General features: G+C 40.3%; 1 protein-coding gene across 1 annotated transcript in view; it reads left to right on the top strand.

The window, feature by feature from the left end:
• Nucleotides 1–12397, top strand: part of CPA6 (carboxypeptidase A6) — a 274666-nt gene that overhangs the window by 180920 nt on the left and 81349 nt on the right. The gene's annotated exons all lie outside the window — the stretch shown is intronic.

The raw sequence follows: 12397 nt of genomic DNA, 5'->3' as shown, positions 1-12397 counted from the left end.
TCAGTGATCACCTAATTGTTTCTTCAGCATTCAGACCCTGCTGAGTTGGGATCTTAAAGCTCTCTGGAATCCTTCAGAGGCAGGTCTTACAGTGCCCCCTGACTCCAGTTCCCATTAGATGCAAGAGTACCTCAACCTGTCCTAAGAATTGAGTTTTGATCCCAGCAGGTGGCACCCGTGCTTTAGGCCCCTGCTAAGACCTTCTCATGACCTTCCCACAATGGCAACTCCCTGGCCACCAAGACCTTCCCAGTATGTCTATCTTACCAGCCACCAAACTGATGGCAAATCCACTCTAACCAGTATTCAAATCTGTTTTCTGTACACTGTTCAAGTCCACCCTCTCTTCCAAGCTTTTCATTCAACAAGAAGCTTCCCCCCAAAACCAAAAACTCCTGAAAGGCTTCCTCCCATACTGAACCTCCGTGGAGGGAGTTGGGGGGGTAGCCTATCCTGACAGGTTGCAATCACTTGCCTAATGTATCAGATTTCCTTCACTCCAGATCCCACGCTCACCACTACCTCACTGTGCTCCCTGAATTATGACTCTGGGTAAGGTCCCCATGCCAGGTATGGCTGGACTGTCTCTTTTTCCCCAGTCATACTAGGAGAGCTCAGCTGAATGATCCTTCTGGTCTGCCATCTTGCTCTTCCCAACAAAATGGTCTGTCATCCAGACCCTTTCCAAATCCATTTCCTTCAGTTCAAGTTGCAAGAACCTATATAGTTCCAGAAGCTGGGAAATCCAAGACCAAGACACCAACAGATTTGGTGTATGGTGAGGACTTGATGTCTGGTTCACAGACGGCACCTTCTGGCCATGTTCTCACACAGTGGAAAGGTCTTTCTTGATGTCTTTTCATCAACCAAATCATTGTTCTATTGTGACATAACCACATAGGAGACCCACTTTATTTGGAAAAGACCTGTATGAACTTCCTTAAGACAGAATAAAACTCTTCAGGCCTTGGTACTCTAAGCCAAGGTTTCACATGATGAGGAGAACTCCTCTACTTGTTAAGAAAGTGAGGTTCCCTAGGAAAATCCCAGAAAGGTTAGAGAGCAGAAAGATTTGGCAGAATAAAAATATTGAAAGGATTTTAAATTGTTTGCCATGAAGAATGCAACATGAATTCCTTGCTTTATCCCCCTTATGAAAGACTGAAGTTTATCTTGCTCTCTAATGTTCATGCAAAGAATTCAGTTCTGCAATCAGAGAAGGTACAGGTGAAAAATAAAGGCTACCTGTGTGGACACGATAGCAGCCTGAAAGAGGATAGGACAGCTGAAATTCAAATTTTGGCACCTGGATTCATTTAGTAATTAACTCATTTGTAGTTTATTCATAATTGTAGCATTTAAGGAGTACTTTGGGGATCATTTTGTTTAACCCCCCTATTTGTAATTAAGAGAATTAAGGCTCTGAAATGTGATATATCAAAGTTTAGATAGAACCAGGAAGAAACCATTTCTCTTATTTCCAAAGCTGGGATTTGCTTTTTTAACTAAACCAAACATGAGTTTTGTTTGATTTATTTGTTTAATACATAGAAAAAATCTTAGGGCAACATCTGGGAGAGAAAGTGCATAACAAAATCTAAAGTGATTTTTATCAAATATGAGACCCCAGAAAAGAACCATAATTTTTAAATAATTTTCATAATAATAACCATAATTTTTGTTGAGAACACCAAATGGAACATTTCTGAATGTAGTAATCAGATGTCATGAAATTATCAATGCTAAAATTATAAGTCACAAAAAAGGGTAGAGGAAAATCTCTATTGGTTGTTTTGTTTTGTTTTCAGACAGTCTCACTCTGTCACCCCAGGTAGAGTGCCTTGGCATCATAGTTCACAGCAACCTCAAACTCTTGGACTCAAGTAATTCTCTTGTTTCAGCCTCCGAGTAGTTGGAACTACAGACATCTGCCACAATGTCTGGCTATGAAATCACTATTTCCAGACGAGATGCGACCCAGGGGTTCTTGCCTTCGAACATAATTATCTGTGGGTCTCTAGGTAATGTGCCAGGTGGTCTCCAATTAGTTCCATCCATTTCACTACAGAGACAGGCTGACAATGGTAACTCGATTCCCAGGTATGGAATTATTTGAAACTACCAAAACAATGAAATGTTATTTCTCTCATCTAATATATTTCCTAAGTGGCTTCTAAGTGCTTGGAGCCTCTAGTGTAGAAGTCAAGGACCTTTTCCCAAGGACTTTTATTAGAAGTCTTCTAATATACATTTAGACGGCAGTAATTAGGGTGGGATTGACTCTATTACATGAAAAAGGTGGTGTATCAGTACTACAGAAAGATGCATGGTGCCAAGGTCAGATGTCACTATCTTCCTAGTTACCCTGGGTGGACCAGCACAGATCTACATCCTTATTCCATAATCCCAACCTGTGTACCCCCAAAAGTACTCCCAAGCCACCCTTGCCTGATAATGCTGAGAGTTCCCATCCATCATCTATCATACCATTAGTTATCAGATGACCTAAATAGACTAGTAACTATCATGAAAAACAGAAGTGCCAGCCTGACAATAACAGCTGAACCCTGGTGCTCCCAGGAGCTCGTCTGGCTTTTATCTCTGGACCATGGTGTGTTCTTCTGTTGAATCTAAACCATTTCATAGAACACCAACATCAGACAAGAACACTCTGTGTTCACCATGAAATAAGACAAAAAACAAGACCATTGTGATCATGTCTAAACACAGACAAGGGGAAAAGAAAAATATTGTCTATTCCAAAAAAAAAGATCAATCATACTCCTTTTCTGGCTAATAGAAATGACTACCACTGCTCATCAATTACAGCTTTAGGCCCACTCTGTCTCTCCTGCCTTCTAGATAAAATTATTAGTATAAAATATCAAATGATAGAATTATTTCCCCTCCTCACAGCATTTAGTTGAAAGAAAAACCTCAATTCCCTAAACCCTTCACAAATCACCTAAGGCAAGCCCAAATCTGATAATTAGTTCTTTCTACACCTCTTACTGAAATTGCCCATTGTTTCCCATGTTTTCTTGTCCTCCTTTTTGCAACAAGTCAATGAACCATTTTCTTTTGACTATATGTGTGTATTGAGAGTCTTTAACAGGCTTTAACAATCCTTTTAGATTGGTGAATGTACAAATAAGAAGTTCAGGGAAAGGTTAAGAATCATTTCCGTGTGTGCTTTGTTTTGATCAATGAGAAGTACGATCCAGTTATAACAATTGGCATTCGAACTTGAAAAGCATTAGGGGAAAAACTTGGGTACCCGAACAGTTTTACCAGACCTTCCACTTTTACCTAATGTGGGAGTCATGCTGCCTGATGACTGGTACTCAGGCTAGTAGCATTAATTGCTGTTTTGTTGAAATTTACATTCTTAAGCAATGCTTTCATTTGGACTGGTCTACTTTCATTCTACCATTTGGCTCCCACTACATTTTATAATTATTATAATGTCAAATTATTTTTTAGTTGATATATTTCTGTTTTTATGTAATGGCAAACAACTAGAACCTTAGTTACCTAAATCTTTGGGTCCTGTAGGCAAGAGACTCATTCTGTTGCCCAAACTAGGGCAGTGGAGTAATCATAACTCACCGCGGCCTCAAACTCCTGGGTTCAAGCAATCATCCTGCCTCAGCCCCTCAAGTAGCTGGGACTAATTTCTGAAACTTTCTGTTGGAATTACTAGGGTTTTAGGAAAGTGATAACTCGCAAATTGCTTCTGTGGTTAGAGAAAGGATGGGGCTAAGTAAAATTAGCCCCAGAATTTTAACAGCCTACCAAATGTCTTTGGTTCCCAGAAGACCATAGTTTCTGGCCAAGTTTCCCTTCCAGCAAAGCAATGATATTTGAAATGTTGACAAGTCATAAGTAGAGCCAAGGACAAATAATACAGTGAAAAATGAGCATTTCTTTAAAACTATGCAACCAAAGTGGCCATTATAGTCATCAGAAAGAATGTGGTACTGTGGGACGGCGCCTGTGGCTCAGTGAGCAGGGCGCTGGCCCCATATGCCGAGGGTGGCGGGTTCAAACCCAGCCCCGGCCAAACTGCAACAAAAAAAATAGCCAGGTGTTGTGGCAGGCGCCTGTAGTCCCAGCTACTCGGGAGGCTGAGGCAGGAGAATCGCCTAAGCCCAGGAGTTGGAGGTTGCTGTGAGCTGTGTGATGCCACGGCACTCTACCGAGAGCAATAAAGTGAAACTCTGTCTCTACAAAAAAAAAAAAAAAAAAGAATGTGGTACTGTGACTTAAGAAGCAACATAGTTTAGGATTAAACCTAAATGTGATAAAATTCACAACTACGTTCAGAAATGGGATGAATGGACAAAATTTGACTAAACCACCATATCAATTTCTCAGTGAGGGAAATTAGAATTAGGAATTTCTAGAGCAATTTTAGAGTAGATATTTGAAGAAAAAGGAAAGAGATAAATTTATTCCATCTATAAAATATTTAGTGCCTATTTGTGCCAGCCATGACTCTAAGCACTGGGAATACAGTGTTAAGAATGGAGCAGGGAAGTCCCACAGTCTTTACTCTTCTAATGGGGAAAACGGATATTAACATGTCAATTGTAATGGGTTGAAATGTGGCTCCCAAGAGGTAGTCCGTGTAGTAATGGGAATATGTGAACGTGACCTAACTTGGAAAGAGAGTCTTTTCAAATGTACTTAAGGATCTCAAGATGAGAACATACTGGATTGCTCTATATCCAATGGTAAGTATCAAGTATCCTTAGTAAGAGACAGAAGAGAAGAACAGGTGGAAATAAAGGCAGAAAATGGAGTGCTGTGACTACAAACCCAGGACCCCTAGAGTCACCAGGAAGTAAAAGGAAGGATTCTCCCCTAGAGCCTGTAGAGAGAGCCCCGCCCTGCCAATATCTTAATTTTGGACATTTGGTCTTCAGAACTTTGAGAGAATAAATTTCTATTGTTTTATTTTATATATATATATTATTATTTATTGTTTGAGATTCATTGAGGGTACAAAGAATTAGGTTACACCGATTGCATTTGTTAGGTAAAGTTTTAAACCATCCAGTTTGTTGCAATTTGTTATGGCAACTCCAGGAAACTCAAATAACAATTATTGATACAAATGAGATATAACTAAAAGTTGCAGACTATGACACACGATTGCATTAAGCAGATAACAGAGGTACTTGACCTAAACTTGGCCATCAGAGCAGCTTTCTAAGCTGTGACAGCCCAAGATCCTAAAAGAAGTTCCGAGAAGGCTAAATGGATGCAGACCAAAAAGACAATTTTAAGAGTTAAAAAAAAAGAGGACACTTTGCAGGGTGTTAAGATTTTGTGTGTACCAATATGTAATTCATATGATTATGAAAGTTAAATACTGATTAATGACAAACTTAAGATCAAGTTTTTGTACTTAGAAACCTATGATGTAGCACAAGTACCCTGCCAAACTAACACTTTTCTAAACTAACCAAAAAATAGAATAAATATAGAGCAGAAAAGTTCTCCTCTTTTCTTCTGTGTTATTTTGGGCAGCTTGGAGGCAGGCCATCTGTTACCAGGTCCAAGGAGCACCTCAAGTGTCTTCCCAATCCCCACATAGGACTCACCCCGAGGCTGCTGGAGGGCACTGGTGACACCTGAGCCAAGTGTGTGTTCAGCCCTGAGCCCAAAGACAGGTGGAGTGCTTCTCAGAAGTAGGGCAGGCCGGTAGGTGAGCACAGCACAAGAACCAGAAAAGCCATCATATTAGTGCCAGATTGAATTATGACTTCTTTTAATTACAAAGAAATTATGTTTAATTTGAATGATTTATTATTTAATAAATGCCCCTAAGTCACCAGCCTCTATTTTAAACACTTTGTGTATATTAACTCATTTAAGCTTAACAAATCTATGAAAAACTATAAAATATTCATAATCCTATTTTATAAGTGAGGAAACTGAATTTCTAGAGCAATTTTAGAGTATATATTTGAAGAAAAAGGAGAGAGCTAAAGTAAATTTCTAGAGCAAATTCAGAGTATATATTTGAAGAAAAAGCAGAGAGCTAAAGTAAATTTCCCATAGTCACACAGCTAATAGGTGGAAGCAGTGGGATTCAGACCCAAGTGGCCTGCCCCTAGAACTCACGCTTTTAATCACTACATTTTCTATTATCTCTCAAATCTCAATAAAAATTTAAAAAATGATAACCATCAACATTATTAAAGATTGATCAATAAGAAAGATATAACTATCATCTTCATTTACCAAGAAAGGAAGCAAGGCCCAGAGAGTCTAAGAAACTTGCACAAAATCACACAGATACTAGATGGAAGCCTAACTTTGATCCCACAGAGTCAAGAGCCCATGGAATTAACTACCACTATAGAGAATCCAATCCCAACTGCTTGCCTTTGTGCTGGGAAACTGTCCTGCTTTGTTCATATTCTTGGTTTAGTTATTGCTTCCTGCTCCCGTATGCATAAAGCCAAATCTAGGTTTTAATGTGCCTAATAAAGGCATTCACCTTAACCATACAAAGTGGAACTTTGTCTTAACTTCTTCTAATTTCTCTATTCATATACTTTCCAAATAGCAATAATAAGAAATAGCTATTATTTTTTGAGCTCTTACCATGTGCCAGACCCTCTATTATATGATTTACTTTGACTATTCCAATGGATCTTCCAAAAAATCCTGTGGGTAGTTGTTTTGTTTTGTTTTTTTTCCATAGTACAGATGAGGAGACTAAAGCTCAGAAATGTTAAAACCTCCCCCAAATCACACGAGGTGCTACCAGAGCTGGAATTTTAGCCTAAGGCTGTCAAATTTCAAAGTCTATACACTTGGCCATGACATAAACCACCCTCACTTCTTAAATAGATCTGAATATATGTTATTGGTAATCACATAAGAAAAGGACACATAGGGATAACCAGAGGCTCTGCAAAGGAACATCCTTACCCATGGAATAGCAGGTGGCTATTTGCAGCACAGACCTGCAATGGCTGGCAAATTTCTTGAGGCTATCGGTACTTTCCTTATGCTATGGTCCAGCATCACCTCATCCAGATGTGATCTGCCTTCCCTGAGGAAATGATGGATAAGAACCTATACACAGTAGGTAGATTGGAACCTTGAAATATCTGCATATCAATTTATAGGATAAATAAATTATAAGAAAAACAGGGGTGTGAGACCTACTGACTAAGTCCACCTCAAACTCAAAGTCAGGAAGTTGGAAGATGCTTATTCTTTGGGAGTATTTTCAGAACATCCTGAAGATATATACTGACTGGGTCAATAAATTATGGGCACTGGAGTAAAGCATACCCTGTACTCACATCAGCCATTTTGCACCTGTGCATCCTTGGGAAAAGTGACTTAGCCTCTATGAACCTGAGTGTTCTTATTCATTAAAAATGTATCTACAAGGCTGGGCACTGTGGCTCATGCCTATAATCCTAGCACTCTGGGAGGTCAAGGTGGGTAGATTGCTGGAGCTCAGGAGTTCAAAACCAGCCTGAACAAGAATAAGACCCCTGTCTCTAAAAATAGGCAGGTGTTGTGGCAGACATCTATAGTCCCAGCTCCTGGGAGGCTAAAGCAAGAAAATTGCTTCAACCCAAAAAGTTTGAGGCTGCTATGAGCTATGACGCCATGGCCCTCAAACCCAGGGCAATTGAGTGAGATTCTGTTTCAAAAAAAGAAAAATGTTTCTACAATTATTTCTTATCTCAAGGTAGCATTGAAAAGATTAGCAATAGCTTTTAAGTAGGAGATACTTTAGAAGTCTCAAATGGTCACACAAATGCCCTGTGGTTTGTTTGGTTTCTTTTTTTTTTTTAAGACAGAGTCTCCATCACTCTGGGTAGAGTGTTGTGCCCTCGTAGCTCACAGCAACCTCAAACTCTCAGGCTTGAAGAGCCTCTGGCCTCAGCCTCCTGAGTAGCTGGGATTACAAGTTTGTGCCACCATTTAGGGGGCCAGCTCCCACACAACCCGTGGGTATCCCCAGTGCTTGGCAGAGACGAGAGAATGAAAGAAATAAAGACAAAGAAATAAAGTTAAATTTAAAAAGAGTGGGCCCAGAGGACCAACGCCACCAATGCAAGAGACAGCAAAGGCCCCATGCTCTGGGTTAACTCAGTATTTATTACACACATTATGATTACTCAGCAAATGAATAATCACAGCGGAAACTGAAAACCCTGTACTATCATTCTTTGTGGTACTTGCAATTTCAACTAAACTACTCTTTAACTAACTTTACTAACTTTTTAATCTTTACTGTTCTACCTTATACTAATTATAAACTAAAAAAATAGAATGTCATTTAGAGAACAAAGAACTGGACTTAGAAGCAGGATGTCAATGCAGTTGGCAGGTTTGACCACACACACAGTTTCTACAGGAGGCAATTAAGTCTCTGGGTCCCTGTGGGGCAGATAGGCTGACACCATACCTACAGGGAGAGGGGAGGAGAAAGAAACTGTTTCTCCTATCTAACCCCAAGAGATTGTTTCTCTTATCAGAGAGCCAGCTGCCTATACTGTTCCCATTCGTTCCCTAGAGACCTTTGTACAGGCTCTCTGTGGGGGAAAGGTCAGGCCTCAGTAAGACAATTATTGTCCTATTTTCCAAGGCCTGTGCTATTGTGTTCAACAGACTTCTGGGGCTCCTGCTACACACAGTGGTCTCCCTACACACATACTCTCTGAGATGGCCACATCTTCTATCTTTATCTCTAGCCTCACAATCTGCATTCCCTAATTGTTAAAATACTTCATAAATTCCCATCTAAATAAATCCTTCAAGAGGACTCTGCTTCTACTACTCAGCCCAGTTCTCCCACATTTCCATCCACACCACCACATCTGGCTAGGTTTTCTACTGTTAGTAGTTATGCGGTCTCACTTTGCTTCAGGCTCTCAAACTCCTGAGCTCAGACAATCCACCTGCCTTGGCCTCCCAGAGTGCTGGTATTATAGGCATGAGCCATTGTACCCAGCCTGTCCCCTGCCTGCCACCTGACTACTTATCCAAACACCCTTTCCCCCAAAACATGACTGGAGAAAAATTGATAATTCACAATTTAGTTTCCTAATATCACAACAAAATACAATTCTTTATTTTGCGAATTCTTTTGTGTCCATTGTCCTTTAGACCCACTGCTTTGTGATGAAATGTTAGTTTCCTAAGAAGACTTCTCCACATCTTTATGCAGGGCAAGTTCCTTTGAACCTGGCTGTGGGGAAGCTACTCTCTTCTGCAGAATGAGGGTTCTTATTTTAGCATGTACCCCAGAAAACAGCACTTAGACTCATCTCCAGAGTAGTAGTTATTTCTGGTAGAGGTATCTAAAATAATATGAAGGTATGTCTCTACCCTCTGCATACAGCAAAATTCCCTCACCTCTACTAGCATTAAAGGATGGCAGCAAACTGTTACCTCAATGTCAAAAATCTGTCTGTGTAATGGATTTAGGGGAAAGTCCCAAAGATGATTATAAAGGATTAGAAAACCTAATGTGTACGGAAAAGGGAAAGGTAACAACATTCTTTATTTATTATAACAACATTCTTACAGCTATCCCTCACTAAAGGCCAGAATACACACACACACACACACACACACACACACACACACACACACACACTGTGTTCCAGTATAAGGGATTAAGAAAAATATCTGAAAATCATGTTAATTGTGAATATGAGTTAAATTAAGATGCTCTCGACTCTCCTCTTTGGAGAAAAGACGTGGTTTAGACACATCTACTGGGGACCGTTTGGTACAGTCCTAGATGTGTCCTTGCCCAAGGGCTGACAGATGGATTGAATGACCTCTCAGCATCCCTTCCAGCCTTACACTTCTGTTTTTCTATGATCGTTGGACTGGCATGTTAGCTGAGTCGGATTTGCCCTTGCAAGATAGTAAAGTCAGTTGCTTGAAAATAAACAGGTAGACTCTTTGTGCCCCAAATAAAAGCCTTTCTACCTTGTTCCAGATTAAATTATACCATTAGAGGTTGATTTCCTTGAGTCACAAAGTATTTTTGGTCTTCTGGGGTTCCCTAATAGGATGCAAACACTAATGCCAAAGTGATAACTAAACTGTACCAAATAAGGGATGAGCAGAGGTTCAGGCCCCGCAACAGGACCAGGACTCAATATGCAGAAGAGGAGACCCAAAGCAGGCAGGGGAGACAGAGGCAGGACTGTAAAGACAAATGCGCCACATTGGAAATGTTGCCCAAAGCTCCCGCAGAAATAGCGCTCTCTCTCCTCTCTCCTGAATGGGTTTTGTGCTGCTTTTGATGAAGGCAGAACTCTACCAAGTGCGGAACGCTGGCTGAGGCATGGAGGATACTACAGTAAGGCGACGCTTGCTTTCCTGTGAAGTACTGAACACATAGTGAGTGTGCACTGGATTACTACACGGGAGGAGCCTACACTCATGCCAACAAACAGGGATTGGGAGGCTGATGTACATGAGGCACTATTCCAGGCACTTGGGGGGGTGGCCAAACTCACAAGCCCTTTGCCCTCCCAGAGCTTATATTCTGGCAAGATGTTAAGTCATGAAAGCAGCACAAGTTGCTCTAAGACAAAGAGACCTACTCTAGTGGCCAAGTCCTGCCTAAAAAGGGATGTTTGTGTTGACATGTGAAGGCTGAATAGAAATTGGAAAAAAGTGTGTGCTGGGAGAGGAGCACCTGGAAAATGGTCATTTAAAGTTACCAAAAGCAGGCTCAGCGCCCATAGCACAGTGGTTACAGTGCAGCCACATAACACCGAGGTTGGAGGGTTTGAAATCAGCGTGGGCCAGCTAAAACAACAACTAAAACAAAAAATAGCTGGGCATTGTGGTAGGTGCCTGTAGTCCCAGCTACTTGGGAAGCTGAGGCAAGAAAATCACTTAAGTCCAAGAGTTTGAGGTTGCTGTGAGCGGTGACAACACAGCACTCTACCAAGGGTGACATAGTGAGACTCTGTCTCAAAATAAATAAATAAAATAAAATAAAAATAAATAAATGTAAATAAAAATAAAGTTACCAAAAGCAATTCAACACAATTCCCATCAAAATAGCAAAGTCATATTTCACAGATCTGGAAAAAATAATACTATGCTTAGCTAGGAACCAAAAAGGAGCCTAAATAGAAAAAGCAATCTTAAGCAAATTGAACAAAACTGGAAGAAGCATATTACCAGACTTCAAACTATACTGCAAGGGTATTGTAACCAAAAGGTCTCTATTTTGCATGGTCAAGGTCTCTATTTTTGCATGGTCTCTAATAGAGACCTTGACCAATGATACAGAACCGTCTATTGATAAGCAACTGATCTTCTACAAAGCAGATTGCAACATACCTTGGAGAAAAGAATCTGTATTCAATACATGGTGCTGAAAAAACTGGATATCCACATGCAGAAGAATAAAATGGGACCCCTACTTCTCACCATTCACAAAAATTAATTCAAGATGGAAAAAAGATTTAAATGTAAGACATGAAACCATAAAAGTTCTAGAGGGACATACAGTGAAAATTCTTCTAGATGTCAGCTTAGGCAAAGAATTTATGTCTAAGACCCCAAAGGTGATTATAGCACAACAAAAATAAATGAGACTTGATTAAATGAAAAGGCTTCTGCATGGCTAAGGAAATAATCAACAGACGGCTTACAGAATGGGAAAAAGTATTCACCAACTATACATCCAATAAAAGATTAATATGAAGAATCTGCAAAGCACTCAAACAAATCAGAAAAAAAAACACAAAACAACCCCGTTAAAAAATGGGCAAAAGGGCTGGGCACAGTGGATCACACCTGTAATGCCACCCCACTCTGGGAGGCCAAGGCAGGTAGATCGCCTGAGCACAGGAGTTAGAGACCAGCCTGAGAAAGAGTGAGACCCCCATCTCTACTAAAAATAGAAAAACCAGCCAGGCATTGTGGCAGGTACCTGTAGTCCCAGCTACTCTGGAGGCTGAGGTAAGAGGATCTCTTGCATCCAAGCATATGAGATTGCTGTAAGCTATGACACTACAGCTCTCTACCCAGACTGACAGAGTGAGACCATGTCTCAAAAATAAATAAAATAAAATAAAAAGTGGGGAAAGACTTAAATAGAAGTTTTTCAAAAGAAGATAGACAATGGTCAATGAACATGTGAAAAATGTTCAATGTCAATAATCCTCAGGAAAATGCAAGTTAAAACCACAGCGAGGTACCTTACCCTTGCCAGAATGGCTATTGATAAAAAGTCAAAAAATAATAGATGCTGGTGTGGTTGCAGAAAGTTAGATCTAGGCAATGGGCGCTAAGGTAAAGTGGGTAAAACTGTTGAAAATCTGGAATGAGGGAGGGAGAAGGGAACGGGTAAAAACTTCCCTAATGGGTACAACAA

The sequence above is a fragment of the Nycticebus coucang genome, chromosome 13 (genome assembly GCF_027406575.1).
Source record: "Nycticebus coucang isolate mNycCou1 chromosome 13, mNycCou1.pri, whole genome shotgun sequence".
NCBI lineage: Eukaryota > Metazoa > Chordata > Mammalia > Primates > Lorisidae > Nycticebus > Nycticebus coucang.
The sequence above is the reverse complement of the archived record's forward strand: the minus strand, read 5'-3'. Positions and strand labels throughout refer to the sequence as shown.